The following is a 26,247-nucleotide window of genomic DNA, read 5'->3' on the forward strand; positions in this document are numbered from 1 at the left end:
GATTACAATATTCATTCTTGACATAATAGATTCTATATGGATCACTACCTTAACTACTTCACGTATCAAAGTAAAAGAATCTTAGAATACTTTACCTACCTTTGTGTTATTATTATCATGTATTTTAGTTGTATGTATACTTTGAAATCATCTGGACAATATTTTTTTTGTCTAATACAGCTAGTACTTATTTATTTTTACCTATACATTTACACTTTCTGTTGCTGTTCAGTCTTTCCTGCATTTCTTTCGTTTCATCTGCAAAAAGTTTCCTCTGTGCAGTTTCATTTAAAATAGTGTTCATCTTTTGAAAGAATTTCTTTAGTGCTTTTTTTGTGGTACATGTCTCCTAGAAATTAATTTTTTACTTTAATTTTTAAATTGTAAATAATTTCAAAGTTACAGAAAAGTTGTAAGAATAAGGATAGGAAAAAAATAACCATTTTATCCTTTACCCAAATTTATCTGTTACTATTTATTCTTTTCTTCTTTATTTGATTTTATAGTTTGTTCTCTTTACTCCCCGCCCCCCCCCCCCCCACTTCACAAACACACACACACACAGACACACACGCACAATTTTTTCCTGAATCACTTGAGGTGAAACTACATACATTATAGTTTTTACTCCTAAATACTTCAATGTGTATTTCCTAAGAATAGTACTATTCCTTTTTAAAAAGCCACAGTGGAGTTATCTAACTCTATTAAATGACACACTAATTTGTCATTTGTGTTTTGTTTTTTGTTTTGTTTTCAATTTTGCTAATTGAACCAATGATATCATTAGTAGGAATGTTTTTTCCTCTAGTACAAGATTTGGTCTAATGACATGTATTGCACTTAGGTCTTTTTTAGTGTCCTTTAATCTGACACATTTCCGTAGCCCTTCTTTGTCTTTTATGACTAATTTTTGATGGATATAGTAAGAACCTCTTCTGATTTTTAAGTATACTTACCCCTTTAATTCAATCATGCCTTTCTTGTAGGCCAGATGTATATGAATCCAAAAGTTGCAGGTGATGATGGAGTAGGAACAGAGTGAATCCATCTTTATTTTGCCTACCATCTGATTGATATGTTAACTCTTATATCCTCACAGCAATCCTAAGAGATAGGTATTTTATTTCCAATTGTCTCAGACAGTAAATGCTAGACACTGGAATGTCATAATTTGTAACTAATAGAAGGTTGCAGTACTACTGCTGAGGTCAGTCATCCTGGAGGAAGGGAGTTGTTCACTCAGAAAACAGGAACAAAGTCCATGCTTTCATTTCCATAGTGTCACAGCCAATTGTCAAACCAGGTGTTACAAGTAAAATAGGCTTGATTCTTTCTCAGTTGAAATTATAAACACTGTTTTCCAAGATACCAAAGTACCATCTTTCCATTTTACATGAGAAGAAATTCTTAGGTGCTTTTCCCTCAAAAATCAAGATCTCTAGCAAATTAAGACATCAATCTGTTTTATAATGCATATGTAATTTTCTTCTTATTTGAAAAAAGATAATTTTGTATCTAACACTCTAAAATACTTCTGTAATATTACAAATTGGGATTTTTGTACTAACTTTATTGAGATATTATTCACATTTTAATTTCTCTTTTTGTTGATGATTATTTGAGTTTTTTCTCATTTTCTTTTTATTTCATCTTTTTCCAAGAGAAACAAAAGTAAACAATATTCTTTGATAAAAGAAAAAGATGAAACAATCTGCCTAAATTATTCCACGTTCATTTGGAAAATATGATGCAGATTTACTAAGTACCAAAGACTATAATTTCAACTTTGTAACAAAAATTTTTAAGAGATAACACATTTATGTGTTTTGTCAGAGAAATATAGGGGCAGTGTTTTATAAAGATAGTCTGAAGTACATTGGTTTAAATTACTTACACTTACTTTATTTTTTAACCTTTTATTTAGCTGTATTTCAATTGAGATGTATCAGAAACACATTCTATACTCAATATATGTGTGCTGAATGAATGAACAGCATTACACTGTAATATATATCAAGGTTCAGAATAATTAATGGCGTTCTAAAACATCTTTTAACATGGAAAAGAAGAGAAAGCCTCAAGTGAAAGAAAAACAAAAACAAAAACAAATGATGAGTTGCTAAGACCATGCAATTTAATTCCATTTTAGACCTAAATTAAGAGAAGAGCTGCCTACAGTCTCAAAAAGTCACTGATCGATTACAGCAACCAAGATTTATTTATGGGTCTGGGCATTCTCAGTGGGACTGATGATCCACACTGCTTACCATTCATTCTGCTTTGTTCCCTGTGTTTACTCTTTCTTGTGCCCATTTCTAAGAGTATCATTTCTGTCAGCAGCTTCAAGAAGCCTGGAGGTGGCCAAATGCTAGCCACGTCCTACACTTGAACCCTATCCATTCATCAATGATCAAACCAAAATGTAGCAACCTCAGGAAGCTTCTCTTGATGTCCGCAACTGGATCTGACCTCTTTTTCAGCTGAACCCTCCTTGCATTTGGTTTCTCTTTGAGTTGCCAACTGAGTTCATTGACATCTCTGCTTCCCTTTTTAGTTCAATATTAAGAAAGGACCATAGATTCAGAAGAAATGTAGCACTTTCTCGCTACATATTTTGTTATATATTAGAGTTGGAGATGAAAAATTGCATCTACTTTTTTCATCATTTACTAGTGAAGAATATTTTAATACTCTGAATTTAATTCCAGAGCTATTTTTTTTTTTAGAACTGTGCATATTAAGCCAGAAACAGAATTGCAAAGGACAGGGATATATATTTGCTTTTCAATGGAAAGTAAATTGACTTGTCAGTTTGGTGCAAGAACCTCAAGAGTTAAAAAGTGTGAACAAGACAAAAGTTATGTAAAGGAAAAGGTATACAAAGGATAAAATGATAACAGAGAAATTTGTGGAGATCATAGTAATGGTGATGGTGGTGGTGGTGGTGGATAATAGGTCAGTCAGAAAAGAGAGTAACTACCTTCATGAAAAGGTGTGTGATTCAGAAGAGAGGGACTGCATATTCTTAATCTAAGTGGAATCTTTTGTGGTGTAGCACTTTATATTCTACCATTAATATATTGATGTTCCTAAAGGCAGAGGCCACTCAGAAAAGCAGATGTTAGAATGGAAATGTAAAACAGGGGCGCCTGGGTGGCTCAGTCAGTTGGATGTCCGACTTTGGCTCAGGTCATGATCTCACGGTCCATGAGTTCAAGCCCCACATCAGGCTCTGTGCCGACAGCTCAGAGCTTGGAGCCTGCTTCAGATTCTGTGTCTCGCTCTCTCCCTGCCCCTCCCCCGCTCAAGCTCTGTCTCTGTCTCTTTCAAAAATAAATAAACATTAAAAAAATGAAAATTAAAAAAAGAATGGAAATGTAAAAGAGTAATATGCACAAATATTAAGTGGAAAAATCAAAGGGGGAGAAATATGTCTATTTCATTGGAAGTTCTCACCAACTTTAATCTATTTAGTTTTAGTTCTTTGTTCTGTCAAAGTTATTTTTATGGGTCAGGACAAGGCAGAGTAAAGAAGCATGGAAACAAGATCACAATTTATGTTTAAAGAGTCAGGAAAACAGACTGTTTATTTTGACCCAAATCTTAGAGAACGCCACACTATTAGCAGGACTTTATCCCTCAGTGAGCAAAGGTCTTGCTCTGTGTTTGAAAGCCTAAAAATATGCAGCCTTTATGATGGACAAAATGCAGCCTTTATGCTGATTCATCCTTCTCCTAGAAATGCAGGACACATCTGTGCTATTTTTAATATAAATTAGATTAATCAGAGATTCATTTATTCCAAGTAAACTGTTTTGAGGTCCTGTGAAGGAGCAGCTCTCTGGGGATCAGAAGATCTTTAGTTTCCATCCCAGCAGAGGGAGATCTGTTTTCTCTTAGACAGTGAACAGTGTACCTTAGAAAAGAGCAGAATTCTCTGTGTCCAACATTGCAAGGTATAGACTAATATCAGAATATTTTCCACTGTCAAGTATCATTTGAGTAAATGTTTCTGGAATTAACAACTGTTACAAAGAACAGCACAAAAACATAGCTAAACACAAAATTCAAAACAGAAAATGGAGACAAAACTTGACATAATTAAAAAATATACAATATATGGAATTTGTTTAGGGGCCATATCCTCCTTTCATTTCCTACTTTTACCTCCATAAAATTTTTTTTAAACTTGTTTTATTTTTTATTTTTTTAAATTTACATCCAAATTAGCATATAGTGCAACAATGATTTCAGGAGTAGATTCCTTAGTGCCCCTTACCCATTTAGCCCATCCCCTCTCCCACAACCCCTCCAGTAAGCCTCAGTTTGTTCTCCATATTTATGAGTCTCTTCTATTTTGTCCCCATCCCTGTTTTTATATTATTTTTCTTTCCCTTCCTTTATGTTCATTTGTTTTTTCTCTTATTAAAGTCTTCATATGAATGAAGTCATATGATTTTTATCTTTCTCTGACTGACTAATTTCACTTAGCATAATACCCTCCAGTTCCATCCACGTCGTTGCAAATGGCAAGCTTTCATTCTTTTTGATTGCTGAGTAATATTCCATTGTATATATATATATATATCCCACATCTTCTTTATCCATTCATCCATCGAGGGACATTTGACCTTGTTAATAAGTTGTTTTGTATTTCTTTTTTTTTTAACGTTTTATTTATTTTTGAGACAGGGAGAGACAGATCATGAACAGGGGGAGGGTCAGAGAGAGGGAGACACAGAATCTGAAACAGGCTCCAGGCTCTGAGCTGTCAGCACAGAGCCCAACGCAGGGCTCGAACTCACGGATCGTGAGATCATGACCTGAGCCGAAGTCAGCCGCTTAACCGACTGAGCCACCCAGGCACCCCTAGTTGTTTTGTATTTCTAAGATGTCTGTGTGGGAAGAGTGTTTTGTGCACCTTGGCCCCCCCTTTTAAAGTTTATTTATTTATTTTGAGAGAGAGAAAGAGAAAGAAAGAATGAGGAAGAGGCACAGAGAGAATCCCAAGAGGACTCCATGCTGTCAGTGAGGAGCCAGACACGGGGCTCACACCCACGAACCATGAGGTCATCGCCTGAGCCATATTCAACAGTTGGATGCCTAACCAACTGAGCCACCAGGCACCCCACCTGGCCCTTTCATACACACCTTCCTGCCTCATCATCTCCACCATAAGTCCATTTCTGTCTGACTTCCCAATCAGGGAATCACAGGAGACATGTTGAAATGCTCAGTGAGGACCTAGTTATTGAACTTGATAGTTTCAGGTCATACCCATGCACACCTCTCTGCTCAAGCCCTTGGCATTCCTCTGAGGGAACTTATGACCAATTCTTCCTTTCCCTGTTTATTAGACTCGGCCATCACCCAGTACCATGAGATGCAACATCAGAAATCACTTGGTTAATTCAGACTTCCTGCTGATTTTGTTTTAGAGGTGTGGGGCACAGTCATCCCTGATTCATTAAGTCAGAATGTTAAGGGAATTTATGTCTGCCCTCCCAAAGCATGTTCTAGTGCTGGCAAATAATCAGGAGAGTCAAGCCAAAAAGTTATTTTGGAATGCAGGTGGCTGTTATTGGAACAAAGTCTCTCATTTCATCAATACAATTTGTAATCATAGCACTATTTTTTATTTTAATTTTTTTTCATAGTACTTTGTAAAGAGAGTTTTCATAGCTTTAAGAGTAAGAGCATGTTTTTCAGAGGAAGTCAGAAGAAGTAACAAAATGCAGGCCCCAGTGTGCACTCTCAGTCAGCTTACAACAGTGTAGGCATCACTAGGGCTACTTGAAGCTTATGCAAATAAATTATTGCCAAGAAACTTTTACATAGAATATTTAGGACACCCTTCCATGTGCTTCTCATTGTCTAGCAGGAAAAGCAGCTATTTCCTGTGGAACACACAAACCACCTGTCGAAACCTGATTTTTTTGCAGAAGGTTGATAAATACTGGAGCACAGACGCGGCAATGAATATTTTACCAACGTATCCATATGTGAACTATTTTGGAGCTATTCTTTTTTAGTGCTAAAAATGTTTCATGTTGGAAGAGATCATGCAGTGAAACTCGCTGGGAGTCTCATGTTCTTGGTGAGAGGGACACAGCATGATGAGTTTCAGGGATAAGAAAGTGATAAGGCAATATATGGTTTGAATGCCATTTGTGAGGAAGAAAGTGCCTTTGGACTTTTGTTTATCTTTCTTCAACTATGGTTAGAAAGTCATTATGGCTGTTGGGCACATTGCCCTATTCTTTTTTTTTTAATGTTTATTTATTTTTGAGAGAGAGAAACAGAGTGTGAATGGGGGAGGGGCACACACACACACACACACACACACACACACACACACAGAATCTGAAGCAGGCTCCGGGCTCTAAGCTGTCAGCACAGAGCCGGAGGCAGGGCTTGAACAACAAGCTCATGACATGAGACAAAAAGTCACCTGAGCCACCCAGGCACCCCGGCCCTATTCTTGATGCAAGAGAGAAAAAAGCAGAAAGTATAAACAAAGTGACAAAAAAAGGCAAGGAACTACGTAAAATGTCAGTGAAACTTAGAAAGTTACTTGCCACTACAGCTTAGCCTGGAGGTCAGGGATGGCTCATAAATCGTGATGATATTTGCAACCAAAGATTTCAGCTCCATGTCTTTGTGTCTTGAGCCACATTGTTTCTTTTCCTGAAATATTTTCTCTTTCTACCATCGACATCCATGGGCATGCACTTCTCACATCTCCCATGAGGAAGGAGCTTGAGGTTCTCTCTGGCTGTCCTCCCTTTGGGATGCAGGGCAATATTCATACGAAGGCCATGCTCTTCCTAGGCTGCTCGCAGCTAATGACCGCTACTGTCCTGTGAGCCTTCTCCATTAGCCTGCCCGAGACTTTCTCAGGGCTTCACTGCAACTTGAGCGTTTCTTACCCAGTCTTTTGACTACGTTGTCTTCTTCCATCTGGAAAAAATGTATCTGATCTTCATCATTTTCTGAAGACCTTCACTACCTACTCCTGCTACTTTTCCCTCTATCTTTCACAGGCATTTTACCCAATAAATCTCTCCCACATTTAATTTCCTCTTGGTGCTACTTCTCAGAGTACCTGAACTAGTACACACTCCGAAACGGATCCCCTTCCCTTGTGGAAAACCACGGCCTGAAAGGGCGGGCCTACTCCGGCCGACTCCATCTTGTTCTGTGTTCTCCACCTAGAGTGACTATGTCCCCGACATGACCCCTTTTCCGGGAAAATCACAGAAACCTCAGACCGCGCCTCCTCCCCTTGAGTAACCTCCCGCTCACCCGTTCAAACTTCCTGATCAAAACACGCCCAGTGACCTGCGTAACAGGTCTCCGACCCTTCCCCAGCCAATCGGCCGAGGCCACGACCCTTCCCCAGCCAATCGGCTGAGGCAACAGCCATTACCTCACCAACTGCCCCTAGACCCCTATAAAACCTTTGTGCTTTTGAAACTCGCTCTCTCTCCCTGGTATCTCACCGGTGCGTCGGTGCAGGTAGGGGATTGAGCTCGAGCTAGCTCGAATAAAGGTTCTTTTGCTTTTGCATCGGACTCGGCTCCCTGGTGGTCTTTGGGGATCACGAATTCTGGGCATAACAGGCCAAGCTCAAATGCCACTACCTTCATGAAGATTCCTCTAATTCTTCTCACTGGTTAAAACATCTTATTCCCTGAATCCCCTCCCACAAGAAAACCCCATATTTGTATTTTATAGGAGAGTTTTATAAAGCCCATCCTCTTTTATCACAACTTACCCTCACTTGATTTTTTTTTTCTAATTGGAAAATAGACACACTGTTATGCTACTTTCAAAAATATTTATTCTTCCACATTGCTTACAACACTACCTGGAACATAGAAGGCATTCATCAATTCAATGAAAAGGATTGTCATTTTACTTTATAGGACACTTAACAGCCATTAGAAAGTAATGTGCATTACTCTTGGTTCTCTTCAATGCACACTATTTTCAACAGACACAATTTCCCCATTTATTTCTGTGGCACACTCTTAATGTTCCAGCTTCATTGCTATTCAGTAAGGATTGGCAGATTCATAATCCTTTGTTCCAATTGTATTCATATATATATATATATATATATATATATATATATATATATATATATATATAGCATTCTGTGCATTTGGTCATGTGCTAGGTAATCAAAACACAAAGACAAAAAAGATATGGCCCCTGTCTTCAAACAGCTTACAGTATAATAAGAAAGACTAATACACGAACATGGTAATACAAATTTTGAGGGCTCATGATATATGTCTGTATAAGACTCAGTAGTGACATAAAAAAGGGGATGACCAATTCTACATGATAAATCAGGCAAGTTTTCATAGGTGTAATAATATAATAAGTCTTAGGAAATCTGTAGGAAGTAAAAGCACTGGTAAATGCTGTGAGTCACCCCCTCTCCTGGTGCCCTCTTGAGTAAGGTAGGGGTTTCTGCCCTCACTGCTGGGAGTTCTGCCTGATGGCTCTCAGGGACACTTCTGTTTAGGATGGCCTCCAATTAAAAACAGACACAAAAACAGAAGCAAACTGCCTCACCCAAGGTCAAGCTTCTTTCTAGGGGTGACTCCTTCTTAGATAGTGGCTGATCGACATGGGGTTTAAAAGCTTAGAGCTCCCATCCTTAACTCAGGACAACTATGAAGATCCATTCCAACTAAACAGCTCCCTGTGGGATTGGCTATGTTGGGAATGAATTAGAAACTATTTTATCCCTCTGCCCAATTCTCCAACCCATAGGTTTTAAAACCAAGAGCACTCCCTAATAAGAGTCCCCCTCCCAAACTGTAACAGGTACATTCAGCCCAGGCAGGGCAAACAGTGCAAACAGAAGCATTGGGTATAAAATGGCATGGCTAGATTTGGGTACCAGTATCTTCTGCTGAAAATAGCCTCCCAGCTCCTTTCATGCTTTATATATGTATAGATTTTGCTGTGTTTGTTTTTAACTTTTTTTACTGAAATAGTAAACATATATGCAGGAAAATGTTCTTTATCTGCATTTTTATATCTCCCTTTTCATTGTTTTTACTACAGCAAGGAAAATTCTAGGAAAGTTCTTTTGAATCATCTAATGTTTTGTATTATCCATACTACTTTTACATTCTGTGAATGTAAAATCCAAGTAAATAGAAAAAGATGTAGCCAGACTTTTTCTTTGATTTTGGTAACATCCCAATAGAATGACACTATCACACCATCAGTTTTCATTCTCTCACTGTTTCATAAAAAAGCAGATCACTGTGATGCAAGGACTTAAACGGAATTAGAATTTCCCAACTAGACCCATGCTCATCGATCAGCTAAGCCCATAACCTCAAAGAATTCCCCTACTTGGAAAAACACTATAGTGTGTTCGCCTTTACTTTGTGCCTCGTCATTGGTTTTAGTAAAAATACAACACTAGGGAAACCACACATCAAATGGTACAGCGGTCTAAGCCCAGCCTTCACCAGTGCTGACATAAAATTCCTGAGTAGAAGAGGCTCATGGGTCACAGAACAACATATCATAACCCACCATTTCCTATCCTTGTCTGTTAAAAAAAAAGTCTTATACTGATATCATATTTTAAAGTTATGCCAATTAAAGCAGGAAGAGCAATGCTTTTTAAAACAAAGTAAAAATTGAACAAATGATTATAGCAAAAAGACAGTGCGAAGCTGATTATGGCTGAGGTAAGAGAAACCGGACAGTCATCCAGTTGATTGGACTCTGTAAAAGATGTCCTTAAATAAGCATCTATTCATGATAGGTTACTTTTTGATTCTCATCTTTCTTTCTCCTCTTCCACTCAACTACATATTTATTGATCTTTAAATCAACTACATCCCTGAATTTTGTTCATTTCCTACAGTTAGGATTTGATTCTTTAAAATCAAACTGATTGCAAGCTCAGCCCTGGAGATGCATTCTGGAATCATCATTTAACATAATGTTAAAAAGATGTGGGAAAGAAAGACAGGCATTTGGGGAGTGGTATGTACACAAAATGCAAATGAAGGAGATCCAGGCAAAGCAAAACAGGGCGATTCTAATTTAGAGCTCAAATTAGTTTTGCAGATAGCTAGACACTTGTCTCTCATTCTCAATCACTCCTCTGTTTGTAGAGCACTTTGATGGGCTGTCTTGATAGCAAAATTATAGGCAATTAAATTTAGAAGGCTAATTTTTCCAATGATTTCAACTTCAGAAAAATAAAATCGGAGATCACTTAAATACATCTTATGAAGTGAAATGGTATTGTTTTGAAGGATCAAAAGCTTTGTCTCTTAGAGAATCAAAGGGCCTAGCCTTTGGCATCAATCACATTGTTCCTGAGAAACAAAACTTTTCAGTTCTTGAGGCTTCATGACAGAGAAAATGATTCAGCCTATCTGCTAGAAGGCTTGCTCCAAGATGTGAAGATGGAGAGGGATTTGGCAGCAGCTGTTAACCCACCTGCAGAGAAAACTTCTGTCTCGTTTCATCTGTTGAATTGTTCACACGATCCAGACTAATGTTTACTTGTTCACAATTAAAGATACCGCCTAGTCTTCAGAGATCGTTCAAAAAGATTGTCAGAGAGCCTGCAGGGCCTGAATGTTAAGCTGTTCTCTCTGGCTACCTACTAGCTCACCACACACATGATGCCTACCCAAGAACGTTCATTTGGATAACTGAGGCAAAGTAAGAAAGTCGAGTTAAGAAAAACTTGGCAGTCTTCCTACACCTGCCTTTGTAGTGGCAGTCCTAAGTGCTGTATTTATTTGCATTTCATATTCTACACATATTTATGAGAAACCATTACTGCAGCATTGAGATGTACATCTAAATCTGTGCCTTCACGGGTTTCATCTGTCCTAAGGAATGTGGATCATGATACCTGCTTATGCTAAAATGTGTTGGATGGAGCCTCTTTTATCCTAAGAATCAATTGCAACTCCTTAGAATGCATGGCTGCCAATAACATATTCTGGTTTCTCAAACCAGAAAATAATGCAATTGAAATGCTGAAAGCCAAGCATATTAGAGAAAAGCATATGTTTGAAAACTGAAATGAAGCAAAATCAGCACAAATCAATGTCTGAATGGCCACAGTAGCCAGTGCTAAGGCTTACAATTATTTTGATTGTAAGGAAGAGGAAATAGGATTTTAAGCACAAAAGAATTTATTGAAATAAGCCTCATAAGCTAAAGATACCTTAGAAATCCCAGGTTGAGTTTTCTGTCTCATGTGCTGGTTAGAGTCATTGGTTATTTTACTCAAGAGACAAAATCTTAATATTAGGTTTCTTGGTTATTTTAGTTGAAGTGGAGTTTTTAGAGGTTTTGAAGTACTTGACATTTAGTACCTATTAGAGTTCTGCTTAAAAGAATATAATCCTCTTGTGTCAGGATAATAAAGATTACATTGTTTGCTTGAGAAATAGCTGTTCAGTGTCTTAGGTAAATATAGTATAAGAACAAACTTTGGAATTGTACGCATCAGCCTACGAAGGTATATTTTCCTGATTTTGTGTTAAAGACACGCATAAAAGGGACAGATTATTGATAAAATAAAAACACCCAGTATTAGAATTGTGATTTAAGAATAAACAAGGTATTGGAAATACAACCAGTAATGGTACTGAATTTAAGTACTCAATAAACATTCACATTCAAACAATACTGAGAAAGCCTGGGTTAGTAAAAATCACAATGAAATAATGAGAAAAATATGCATTGAAACATAATATAATCACTGCACTGGGTGTCCATGATTTTAAGCTACAGAATAAACATTGCCATTGGCCCATCTTAATTAAATATGGCAGTTGGGGAAAGAATGGGTTATCTTGCCAGCCAGAGGATGTTTGAACCTCTTATTTTTTAATATACGGATGTTGTATGATCTTGACTTATTGATTCCTTTGTTATAAATGCAATTTTAGAATGTGTCAGTCAGGACAAGTGATTAATGTATAGAAAATATTAATAATCAGATTAATGTACAGGGAGTCGATTATCTTTTCCATTAGTTGTATGAACCTGGTCAGGACATTTTACAGTTTGTACCTTGGCTTATCTATGTTAAGTTATAATTGGTTTTAGCTGAGTTCTTTTCAACTCTGAAAATTTATCACACAATAAATGCACATTACTTTTTCAAGAAGTTCAAAATACATCATGCTGATGAAGTAATCATTTTCAAAATAATATCTTACACACTGACTTTTTGCATTTTTCACAAAATGGAAGGTTTATACCTAAAGGTGTGTATCCTTTAGGACAGAATTAGCCGCAGTAATAAAATGGTTACGTGTATGCCAATGTAGAAGTTCTTTAAATTCCCCAGACTGTTGCTTTAGGAAGGATGAGACAGAAGAAAAAGGAAGAAACTGGGAGAGAGGACTTTTGCCAGCTTGTTACAAACAGGCTGGAACCACATGAGTTCAGTCCCAGCCTCTTCTACTCACTGGCCTTGTGGCCCAGGGAAAGTTACTGAATCTGTATGTGCTTCAATTTCCTGATATGTTTCAATGGGCCAATGATAGTCCATATTTATACTGAGTTGATGTGCAAAGTAAGGAACTTTATAAATGAAATACATTTATTTATTTTTTTTTAAATTTTATTTATTTATTTATTTTTTATTTTTTAATATATGAAATTTATTGTCAAATTTTTTTCCATACAACACCCAGTGCTCATCCCAAAAGGTGCCCTCCTCAATACCCATCACCCACCCTGCCCTCCCTCCCACCCCCATAAATGAAATACATTTAAAACAGCATTTGTCATTTAATAGGCAATCAGTTAATATAAGCATCTGTATTATTATTTATTATTATTATTTTGAATCTATTTTCATATATTTGCTCCCTGATGCATCTCTAATAGCAACTCGATGAGGTAAGTTTTTACTATCTACATTATATACATGAAGAAACCAAATAGAATCCTTAAGGTCACACAAACTGTGAGCTGCAGAGCAAAGAAAATCTAGACCTTTTTGCCTCAAATCGGTTCTCTCCATCAAGTAGAACATACTGTCCCCCATATTTTCTCTTGTCCTATCTGTACCACCCACCACCTTTTGCCCTCTGAACCACCCAGATTTTTCACTGGTAATGGTACTGCTAATTATTTATACCTGTGGACTGTCATTGATGAATTATAAATTTGAATCTGTAAGAGACAATAAAAATTATTCTCTGTACATTATTTACACACAAAGAGACTATGATCCAGAAAGGTTAAGAGATAAGCATTGTGGCCATGATGGTGGTTAGTGACCAGGTCAAGGCTGGAAGCCAGTCTCTTCACGTTCATTGCTTTTTCTTCTTATTTTTTATAGTCTTCTCTGTACGTACAGACTACTATTCTGGACATTTCTATCTTTATCCCAGATCAATGCTGTTTGCTTCTGATGCTTCAGATGAACCGATACAATGACGCATTGGTCTGGTAGTTCTTTTTTCCAAGTCAATCTCTTAAATGTTTATATATTCTTATGCTGGAACCCTTATGTCTGATTTTGATCTCTGTATTTATTTATTCTTAATAGACATAATTTTTAGAGATGTTTTAGATATACAACGAAACTAAATGGAAAGTACAGAGTTCCCATAGGCCTCACTCATATATAGGCTCTCCCACTATCAATATCCCCCACAAAGTGACACATTTGTTATAATCTGTGAACCTACATGATACATCATTATCACCTGAAATTCGTAGTTGATATTAAGCTTTATTGTTGGTTTTGTACATTTGTGGGGGGGGGGGTAGCAAATGTGTGAAGACAAGTAGCCAACATTATGATAGCACACAGAATAATTTCAGTGCTCTAAAAAATCCTCTGTCCTACATCTATCACCCCTCCCTTCATCTCCCAATCCCTAGTTTGTATTTATTTGACTATCCATTTTGCCCTTTGTTTTGCCCTAAGGATAAACAATTCTACTTTGGCTTAAAAGGCGTGCTTCAACTCATCTCAGTATGTACAGGTGTTTCTCATTTCCTGGAGAGCAGTTGCTTAACTTCATCAGAACTGGTACCATATTTGGTGTGGTATGACACCAGTTGGGATACTTCAGGATTATTTTTGTAAGAGTTATGCATTCATATATGCTAATAAATTGATCAATAATTATTGAACAAGCACACACTGTTCTAATATATTGATAGATAGTTGCAGTTCCATATTGAAGGTAGCCTCAGAATAGGAGCAAATGGTCATGAGGTGGGCAGAATAATAACCTCCTGAAGATGTCCACATGGCAAAAGAGACTTTGCAATTGTGATTATCTTGAGATAGGGAGATGATACTGTGTTATCCAGGGGGGCTGTATGTAATCACAGTAGTCCTTAAAAGCAGAGAACCTTTCCAAGCTGTGGTCAGGGAGAGACATAGCTAAGAAAGAACGGTCAGAGAGATGCAGTGTTGCTGGCTTTGGAGATGGAGAAAGGGGGATGCGAACAAAGCAATGTGGTCAGCCACTAGATGCTGGAAATGAATTTTCCTCTAGAGCTGCCAGAAATGAAAACAGCCTTGTTAACAGCTAGATTTTAGCCTAGTGAGACCATGTTGGACTTCTCACCTAAAGAAATGTAAGATAATAAATGTGTGTTGTCTTAAGCTAGTAAGTTCGTGGTAAATTTCTTACTGCAACAGTAGGACATTACGTTTCAGAAAATATCACATTTTGAATTTGATATGCAATGACTGTGTTCATGTATATTTCCACAAATTCTCTATGCTATTGTAGACACATTCCTCATTTTCTCGTCACTCCGGGTAAGAACTGAAATGTGAGACAGCCATGTCAGCATTTTTACCATAGGACTATCTGAACAGTAATTTAATTAGCAAAATATGCAAAGTAATGAACTGAGTTGCTTAATTCATATAGTGGAACACATTTATAAATAACTACCACCATCCCGAAGTGGTGGATGCCCTTGGCCTTACCAGTGGTTTATTTTAATTTTTGAGACATCATCCTCTTTTCCAGAACTCCACTTGAGGATACCCTTTCCAATCAGTGCAGAGGTCTCTGCCATCTATGGGTTATCTTTGGCTATGAGCTTAGCATTCTCTATACTCTTCACACACTAAATGGAAGAGAAAAAGGGAAATACATTTTTCCTTTTCTGTAAATAATCTTTTTTTTTCTCCTCTAAGTGTTTTATCATCTTCATTTTTATGTTTTCCTCTTTCTAGTTTTCACTTTTCTGCCCAGAGAGGCAGTCAGTGCTTCTCTGAGATTTTGTTGGCTATCATTCTGCCAGATCCTTCTTCTTTGCTATCCTTATAATCTTAGATAGCTGTAGGTGACTGGCTATGTGCAGGATCACCGAATCTATAACAGCTCAATTGTACCAATGCTCCAAAAGATATGAAGTAGCAGGTGTGCTCTGGATCATCCCCAATAAGGAAAGTAATATGTTAAAATGTGTCCCTCCTCAAATTCATATTTTAAAGTCCTAACCCCAGGAACCTCAGAATATGGCTGTATTTGGCAATGGAGTTGTTGCGGATATAATCAATAAAGATGAGGTCATAGTGGAGTAAGGTGGGCCCCTAATCTAACTGGTATCCTTATGAAAAGGAGAAATTCAGATACAGACACAAACATAGGGATAATATCATGTAAATGTTGGAGTTCTGCTATTGCAAACAAAGGAACCCCAGGAGCTAGGAGAGAGGCTTGCAACAGAGCCTTCCCTAGCACCTTCAGAGAGAGCATGGCACTCCTCACACCTTGATCTCAGACTTTTAGCCTCCGGAACCATAAGACACAAATTTATGTTACTTAGACCACTCAGTTTTATGGTATTTGGTCATGGAAACCCTAGGAAACTAACATAGAAGTTTCTATAAACTCCCCATTCATTCATGCGACCTCTAATACAAAGGTAATGACTGCTGCCCTTCTAACTCCAGGACATCTAGAAAGAAAACAATTTCATATTCTAGGTAACCTGTCCTCAGCCCACAAGTCTCTGCCTCAGGCAGAATGAACACATGGGACTTTTTATTATTATTATTAAAGTATAGTTGACACACAATGTTACATTAGTTTCAGGTGTACAATATAGTGATTCAACAAGTGTAGCTGCCATCTGTCACCATGCAATGTTGTTACAATACCATTGACTATATTCCCTACCCTGTACCTTTCATCCCCATGACTTATTCATTCCATAAGTGTAAGCCTGTACCTCCCACTCCCACTGCAACTTTTTTTAGACATGAAATAAAGTTCACATGCAGATCAATGCAATCAAAATATCATCAAACAACTTCATTGACTTTTTAAACTATGTATATCCATACTGTGAATTAATATTTATACCCTGAAATGTTTACAAACTAAGAAAATCACCTTTACCAAATTCTTTAGTCTTATTCTCTAACTTCTGGGCATGTGATGGCAATTTAAAGTAATATTAAACATTTCTAAATATTTTATAGCAGCCTGCACATTTTGACTTCCTGCTATTTAGTCATAAAGTAAACTTTGTAATAGACTTCAGTGAAATTTGTATTAATATAGTAGTATATATACAAAATCACGCTGTTTCTTGAATTTTGATTGCTGGCTGAAAGAGCCACAAATTGCTAATTATAGTATATTTAATATTTTCATGCAATATAGTACCCACATAAGGGCATCCGGAAGGTGGTTTTAGTCCATATGCTTTTTTTCTGAAATAGCACTAGGAGCAGCCACAAAACGTAGCCTCAAAGAAACCATCAAGTTTGCAATGCTTTAAGTTTTGACTAGTTTCCAATAAATGGTTTAATACATGCTTCTGTTGAAATTTTAAAAATTGTTTAATTTACGACATTTAGCCTGGAATCCTCAAGACCTTCCCACAGTCTCTTTAAATGATGACAGCACATGAAATTGTCACAAAATTCTTAATGCCTCAACCTGTTTGACTTAACTTAGATGCAGTAGCGAAGTGGCTACTCCCACCATTAAACAATGTTATGTGAGAACAAATTTTTATCTCCAGCTCCTCTGAGATAATTACATCAAGCAAAAACCAGCCCAGCATTATGACTGTTCATAAAAGTAAAGGAAAAGAAGTCAATTTTATGTGCCCCACATTGAGCTTCATTGACCTACTTACAGTGCAGTTCTACATTGTACCCCAGCTGTAAACAAAATAGCCTGAAGATAACCTTTCACAAGAAAATGGTGAGGAATATGAAGGGAGCAGGAGGGCATGAGTCATGTATCGTGTCTCTCATTGTCATCAGGACACTTTACTCTCTTCTCTCCTTCTTGGATCTCAGCCAATTTGTAATTGTTCTTGTATGTTACAGGTCTAAGTATCTATTGTTTATTCCCTCTTTTGTTCCTTGCTGCCCCTATTTTAATTTAGTGCTGTTTTGTTATTGTATCTACTAAAGGCTTTGCTTTACACATGTGCTTTAGGTATAATAAGTATGAAATCTTATAAAATATTTAATGCACCAAAATTATAACATTTCATGATTTTATTTTTATTTTTTCTAAATTGCACAAAATCCGGCTCTGAGACCTCACTTGCCAGTGTCATCAAGAACATTAGACATTAAAAAAAATTGTTTTTTTAATGTTTATTTATTTTTGAGAAAGAGAGAGACAGAGAGAAACAGAGTGCAAGCAGGGGAGGGGCCGAGAGAGAGGGAGACGCAGAATCTGAAGCAGGGTCCAGGCTCTGAGCACAGGGCATGATGTGGGGCTCGAACTCATGAATGGTAAGATCATGACCTGAGCCGAAGTTGGAGGCTTAACTGACTGAGGCACCCAGGCGCCCCAACATTGTACATTTTTTGATGGAAGTCTTCTCTACTCAGTGCAGGGGTATGGTGACAAGGCCTATGGTTACAGCCTTATTCTTGGCTAAAATGCTTCTTTTCTAGGGTTAGTTTCAAATATCTTACACATGAGCTTGGTCGGTTCTGTTGGCTCTTTCCACACACTTCCATACCAAGCTGAGCAATGAGGACCCTTGTTTTGGTTCCCTAAGTATGGGTGAAACACAGCTCTGCCTCTCTAAATCCTATATTGTTTTTCCTATGGCAGGCTCTGCACCTGCTCCTGAACCCTCATAAGTTAGGGAATTTGAAAATTAAGTAATACAAAAATGAATAGCATTTTCTAAACAGTGTTTCTAAAGTGTGTCCCATGAAAAATTTCTTCCCTTTATAGCTGTTATGCTTAAAAAGGTTTATCAAGTAAGTGTAGGAGACAATGGATTAAACTAATGTAAAGAGATTTCTTTATTGTGGGGCTACTTATATCTTTTGGTATGGTAATATTGCATTTGAAATCTCCAGGAGGAGAAAATACTAATCATTTCCTGAAACTTCATGACCATCAAATACTTTTTAATAAAACCAAACTTAAATAGTATTACACAGAATCCTCTTTGAGACTCCCTAAAATAGGATGATTGAATAATGTTGAAATATAAGAATAATTGCACATTTTAAAAAATTTGTTTAATGTTTATTTTTGAGAGAAACAGACCATGAGCAGGGGAGGGGTAGAGAGAGAGGGAGACACAGAATCTGAAACAGGCTCCAGGCTTTGAGCTGTCAGCACAGAGACCAACACAGGGATCAACTCACAAACCACGAGATCATGACCTAAGCCGAAGTCAGATGCTCAACCAACTGAGACACCCAGGAGCCCCTATAATTGCACATTTTTAAGGAACACATATGATCTATTACCTTGTTATCAAAATCTAGTCTGAGGACCAGAACTGACCAAGTCCCAAGGTTACTCCTATGCCTGTTATACCTGAGGCACTCTTCTATAAACACAGGCTATTATTTGCTGATGAGATTGTTTGTTTGTTTGTTTGTGTTTTGAGAGGGTACAAGTGACCAAGGGCAGAGAGAGAGAGAGAGAGAGAGAGAATCCTACGAGAGGCAGAGAGAGAGAGAGAGAAAACCAGAGCTCCTGTTCACCAGAAGTGGGGCTCGTTCTCACCCAAAGCAGGGCTGGAGCTCACTTGATGTGGCACTTGAAGTCACCAACAGTGAGATCATAACCTGAGCTGAAATCAGATGCTTACCCGACTTAGCCACCTAGGTGCCCCAATGATATATATATTTTAAGTTTTATTTATTTAAGTAATCTCTGCCCCCAATTTGGGACTCAACCCACCATCCTGAGATCAAGAGTTGCATGCTCTTCCAACCAAGCCAGCCAGGTGCCCCTACCAATGGGAGTTTAAGTTGTGGGAAGTAGAAGTGTTTCCTTGAGGTACATCCATTAACCGTGTTTATATAAGATGCTTCATTCTGAGGAAAGAGATGTTTGTATACCTTCCTTCCTCATTTCTCATCATTAGTAGAACTCATCCAGGTGCACTCACTCAAAGACTAAAACACTCATTTGGGGATAGAGAGAAATGAAAATTGTATCCAAACTGAGATTTCTTCCTTCTGGAGGTGAGAAGAAAAAGTAAGCCACAAGAGTGTCACAGAAGGCTGGGTTGGGGAACAAATTTATCAAGTAAGTGAGATAATTTCTGAAAGATCAACACTATAGATTTTAGTAGATTAGGTAACCAACAATTTTAAGACACAGGTGATTGGTGGATGAATATGGTATGTTTTAATATCCAAGATTCTGCCAGTGGTAGACAGTTGGCAAGACGCCAACAAGCCAAAGTGGTATCAGGAGGGCTGACCCAAATAAAAGACTCCAGAAATTGTCATTTATGCATTTATACATTTATTTAAAATTATAGAATATCAGTCACTGGAGTTTGACAGCTGTTTATAGGACACTGGGAGAATGGCCAGTTGGCTAGTCATTTAGTCCATTGACAAGGCAAAACCTTCACTATATGTATTTTTTTAAAAAAATGTTAACGTTTATTATTGAGAGACAGAGACAGAACATGAGCATGGGAGGGGCAGAGAGAGGAGACACAGAATCTGAAGGAGGCTCCAGGCTCTGAGCTATTAGCACAGAGCCTAACGCGGGGCTCGAACTCACAAACCCAGTGAGATCATGACCTGAGCTGAAGTCTGAAGCTCAACAGACTGAGCAACCCAGGCACCCCTTCACTGTATGTTTTTTAAAATGACACCTACTGAACCATAAACAGATATGTATTTGCAACATGATTTGGCTGCAGTATATCCAAATGAATGCAGTACTTTAATTAAATGTGGCACAAAAGCTATTTTTTTAAAAGAGGTCATCTTTAAAAATTGCTAAAAATTTCCAGTTACTATGTTGAATAGTTCTGCAGTGAAATATCTTACATCCCCTAATTTTCCTCTTTCGGCTGCATTGACACTGTGTAAATGATTTATGGTGACAAATAGTGAAATATATAATTTCTGCATTTGATGCTTACTAGTTGATTATCAAAATCTAATAAAGGAGAGCAGGGCCATCTTCAATAAAATTTGACTTACCAAAAAATCCAAAACTAAAGTATTGATTACTAAACTGATGTTAGCTGGAGTTTTTGAAATATATTCAATTATGAGATTCTGTAACTCAACTCTTCTGCTAGCTAACTCTTTTCCACAGAATAGAAATACTAGTTAGCATAGGAGCCCAGTGGCTATAAGGATTTCTGTTTGGCATAAAGTATGTTTGAGGGAGAGATATCTTTGTCAGCTTCTCCTCACTCTCTCTCTCTCTCTCTGCTACAGGACATGAGCACTAAATGCTGTAAACCATCCTATTTTGCTGCCCTCTAAACAGGGAACTGATATTGTCACTCAACCGTGAGAGAAGCAAGAAAAGAAAAAGTTACCAGCATTACCATCTGATACTTATCTGGAGATTTGCCTCCAGGGATGTCAAATAGGTCTACTTCTTACTAGTTGATTTTTGAATGAGCCACTGACTTCTCCTTTCTCTAAATGTTTTAGTCAGAATTGATTCAGAGGGAGAGAAGGGGCTTTTAAAATGTGAAATCTAAATAATGTTGCTCTTAAGATGATCATTGTGTATAAGTGTGTACATTTGTATTTAAGGGGTATGTTAGGTCAGCAACAAGGGCTGTAAACAAGAATATCATCTCATGGCAACTCAGAAAATATTTAATGTCATTTTACTTATTATCCCTTACCTTCTTTATTTACCACAAGAAAGATGAAAATTACGGCATTCATACCAGTCCTAATGAGGACTGAGGTCAAGACAAACATGTATTTTCTGAGACGTTTGAAATACAATACATGAGCTGACAGCTTTCTCTTGAGAAAAAATCCTTCTTGGAAGTTGAAAATTCAATAAGTGGTGTTTTTACTTTTTAAAATGGTGAGTTATAAAAATCAAGGTTCTTTACCCACCTCTTTAACCACGTCGGATGACTTCCCAGTGTGTTCTCCCTGTTGGAAGAGCTGGGGAAGGCCAGTTGTACCTATGTGCTCTCCAGATGCCAGAATATTCCCTCTGACCTGGAGACGTCTGTTCTTGCATTGCTGGAATGGCGTTTTCTGGGTCATCTAATGTGCCCCTTAAAATTTGCAGAAATGTCAGCTCTTTGTTGGGGCTCCTCCAAGGCAATTTTGCTTCCCTAGCCACCTTGCTGGGGAAACAGCTGGGCAATGTTGGCTTCATCCAAATGTGTCAAATGGAATATTGAACCAACAAGGGTCTGTAAATGTTTATTATTGAATTCCAGCAGATCTCATAGGTTTTGATTCTGTAGCCAGGGTAGGGATACTTCACCCTCTACACTTAGATCGAGCATGTCGAATTTTGTGTCACTGCATAATATGAACCAGAAGACTGCTGTGCACACCAGATCAGGTTGTGGCCCCTTGATATAGACAGTTTATTCTTTCCTGATGAAACGTACTACATATTCTGGGATTGCTGCATCTTTCTCCTTCCCAGCAGGGAGGAGAATGTCCAGCAGCATTATAAAACTTCTGCATAGCAAAGACAGAGCATCTGTCTGGTTCACTATTGGTTTGACATTGTCATTGTTTGCTTGCTCTGCTCTGAAAATCTTTTCAACGTGGCAGAACTTCCTTGTCCATATCAAAATTGTAGAGGGAGTTAGTAAAAAGTTCTTTGACATAACAAATTATAGCAAATGCACAGAAAATCAGAGACTTAATTGTACTGTTGTTCTCTATGACAGATATTTCTTCAGAAGCAAATATGGTTTCTATTTAAAAGTTTCTTGACAGCTTATCCTGTTCCTAAGATTTGTTTTAATCCGTTGCTGCAATTCCCCCTGAATATCACCAGAAAACCTGGAGAAGATGAGTCAGTGAATAAGGATACCCTCTCTTTCCTAAGAGAGGCTTATGGGAGATCATTTCAAGAATCACTAAAATAGAAGATTACCTTGCATTACGCAAAAGCATATTTTTGTTTTTCATCTGCTTTATCAGGAAACCAAAGAGCTTTGGAAGTGATTTGCAGTATGCTTTTGGTGAATGATAAAACCTCGTCTCTCTTTTCTCTCCTTTTCTCTGTCATAGTGACAAACATTTTGACACCATTCTGCAAATTATAGGAAATAAACAGAAAGGGAAAACAGAGACCCTGTGTGACTCTGTCAAAAATCCCTGGGCATTTAAAATTTTTGCTCTGCATGAAAGAATGTGTATTTATCTAATTTCACACTTGGATAGTAATCATTAATCCAGAATGAAAATGGACAGTTTGCTTCTTAGGGTTCCCCTTCCCTTTTAAAGTATCCAATCAAATAGCTTAATTTTTCAATGCTTAAACAGAGATAGAATATTTGGAAATTATTTCTTGTACATCTCACTTATCCACGCACCATCATTAACCCACATGAAATATGAAGCTATTTACATACCTGCCTAATAAAATTGCCTTTCATTACCCTATTTGACCTTGCTTCTTTGCTCTTTATTTCCTAACACCTCTGGCATTTTTGTTTCTTTGGATGTACCTACCATGCTGTTTTTAGGTCTTCTAGAGTTATAATTATTTGAAATGTCAAGGTAAATAAGTTTGGTATTTCCTTTACCGTTACGTATAGCCAGATGATGGTGCAGTATATGCTAATAGCTACCCTTTTGTGAGTACTTATTTTGTTTCCTACATTATCTCATTTATCCCTATACCAAATCCTTAAATTAATTCCTATTTTTCAAATGAATAAAATGTTTGCATAACTTCCCCAAGATCAAAGAGTTGAAAAGTGTTATATATGGATTCAAACCCAGTTTCAGCCACACATGCTATCTTTGAAGTCAGATAGATTCTATTTAAGAATGATCTGTGGGCCCAAAATGGCTCATTCACCTAAATCCTAAAGGGACTATCCTGGTGTTTTTTATCACACCCCACCCTCCCCCACATCATTGCCTGTAGTCAGGCTCCTTCTTCATTACTTGTTTCCATCTCTCCTATTTGAAAATGTTTCTTGGGGCACCTGGGTGGCTTAGTTGGTTGAACGTCTGACTTTGGCTCAGGTCATGATCTCGTGGCTCGTGAGTTCGAGGCCTGCATCGGGCTCTGTGCTGACAGCTCAGAGCCTGGAGCCTGCTTCAGATTCTGTGTCTTCCTCTCTCTCTGCCCCTCCCCTGCTCATGCTTTGTCTCTCTCTTTTAAAAATAAGTAAACATTAAAAAAAAAAGAAAATGTTTCTCAATCCTAAAACCTGCAAGAGGGATCTTCTTATTTAGATTTTCATTGTTCACTTCTCTTGGGACTCATCTCTCAACTTAAGCAGTAATACACAAATTTTACTTTGTGACACTGTTCAGCTGGCCTGTGTCTGTTCTTTCCCACCCCTTCCCCCCCGCCCCCTCCCGCGCATGGCCCTTATTCTTCATATGTATTATAGTTGCTGCTATACTTAGGAGACTTTTCCTAACATATATTAAAGTCTTTGAGATCAGGGATTTAACCTTATATCTTGAACAGAGGAGTGTTCAATTAATCTTTGTTTAACATGAGAATAAAGGCTGGTAAAAGAGATCAGCAAGTGAGTGCAAAGTCAATCCATGACCCATTTTTCTGAATTGAGCAGCTGTCTATACTCACTTTCTAAAGTAATATCTATGTGTTTTGAAGGGGAAAGATAAATGACTCTATCATAATTTCCAATGAGATTCAAAACTATGTAGGTAAGTTCACATCACCTACTTCTCCATGAGTACTTGTGATCTGTATTTAACTTCTGTTTAATATTCTGGCACCTGTTGTTCTCTTCCTTGCAAACAATTAAGTCATTTCCCTTTCTCTTTCTTACTTCCAGGTCTCAATCCAGACCCTTTACGTTGACCCAGATGAAGTGAGAGTAACTTTATATACTAAAGCTTCATGTTGGACATAAATACATCTTGATTAAATGTCTCTACCACAGAAATGCCAAGGAAGCCTTTGGGAGCCTTTGAACTTTGAGGGTCAGGTAATGGCTAGAAGTATGTCACTCACTGTGGGTGGTGCACTGCAGTCCCGTTGCACTGGTGACATATGCAGCTGAGGTGGCAGTCCTTCTTGTCACCTGAACAACCTGCTCAGTCAGCCTTTAAGCTTTGATGAAAAATGAATTCACAGGTCACCTTCAAATATACATGATTAAGAGAAGCTCTACCCCAATCACCATCATTAATCTCAATTGATAAATTTGTTAGACACCATCTTGGGTACTAAAATAAAGCCGGAGCTTGCTCACATTGAGCACTGGTGGGATCTGCTTTTAGTCACAATCATCACTGGTAACTCATACAAGAGAGCTTTCTCTAACAAGGGAAAAAAATAACCAAGTTTTAAGATTGGAGCTATAAATACATTTGTGTACTATTTACGAGAAATCGACTAATTCATTTCAACAACAATTTATTGAAAACCTAACGTAAGTTACACACTGCATTGGGGTCTGGGGTCACAAAGAAGACTGACACCCAGTTCCCTGACTTTAAGGAATTTACTGTATACTTACAAAAGTAATGGCTTCAACATGGAGGTTCTGGAAATAGCCCACTGAAGTCTCCCCCCACTTTTTCATACCACATTCATCTCCACTGTCCTGCGTGTTATACCGTTCCCTTGGAAAGCCCCTGACTATCCCCATCTCTTCCACCTCTTAAAACTCTAGAATTTATTAGTTTACTCAACACGGACTTATTAATCTAGTAACTAAACACAGGAAATAGAGAGCTGAACAAAACAAGCATGGTTTTCCCTTTTACATAATGTTTGTTCTAGTGGGCAGAGGAGACCTGCAATGAACAAATGAATAAATTAATAAGTTCAGATTGCGCGATGAAAAAATTTTAAACGTATAATAGAGAGTAACTGAAGTGAGCTAAATTACACAAAATGATCAGAGAAGGTTCCCAGGAAGGTGGCATTTGGCTTAAAACCTTGGCATTGAGAAGGAGCTGGCCATGTGGAAATCTGGGGTAAGAACTTCCTAGGCAGAAAGAACTTTGAGTACAAGGGCCTGAGTCAGGAACGAAGTATAATTATCTGAGAGACAGAAAGATGGCCAGGGAAACTTAAAATATCATGAAGGCATTCAACAGAATGGAAAATAGTAGTAGGAAAAATTCTAAGATGTAAGCAAGAGCAGATCCTACTTCCTTAGAAGTAGGAACTTCTAAACCATGGCAAGGATTATGGATGATTGGTGTCCTGGAATACTACTGGATGTTTATAAATAATGGAAGAGGGTGAAATGTTATGTGTTTTAAAAATATCACACTGGCTACTGTGTGAAGAATGAATTCTAGAGAGTTAAGAGTAGAAACAGTGGTGCCTCTTAAACCGTTATTCTGACACTTTGGGGGAGTGGTGGCATTTACTTAAACAAGTGGGATCATGGTGCAGAAAGAGAGAGACCTGTCTTGTATACTGCAGGAACCCTCCCCTTATTACTGCTTAGATACACACTCTCTCTCTATTCTGATCTCCCATAAACATTTTGCCTGTATAAGACAGTTTCATAATTTAATAACTACAATAAGCAGTCCCGATTCTTTATTATTTACTAGTAATTACACTAAATGCTTTACAGACTTTATCTAATCTACACATAGCACTGTGAGGTGAGCAATATTTTTATCTTTATTTTTCTAAAGGAGAAGCTGAAGCTCAGAGACAGCAAGTAACTTGCAGCTAAAAAGTAGTAGAGCTGAACCCAACTCTGTCTCAAATCTTACAAGCTCTTAACTTTTCGTATATATTATCTTCCTTTTTTTCTGTTTTGCAAGTTATGTTAGACTTATATTTCTAATTATGTAAGTGGCATGCC

This window comes from Panthera leo, chromosome C2, assembly GCF_018350215.1.
Source record: "Panthera leo isolate Ple1 chromosome C2, P.leo_Ple1_pat1.1, whole genome shotgun sequence".
In the NCBI taxonomy this organism is placed as follows: domain Eukaryota; kingdom Metazoa; phylum Chordata; class Mammalia; order Carnivora; family Felidae; genus Panthera; species Panthera leo.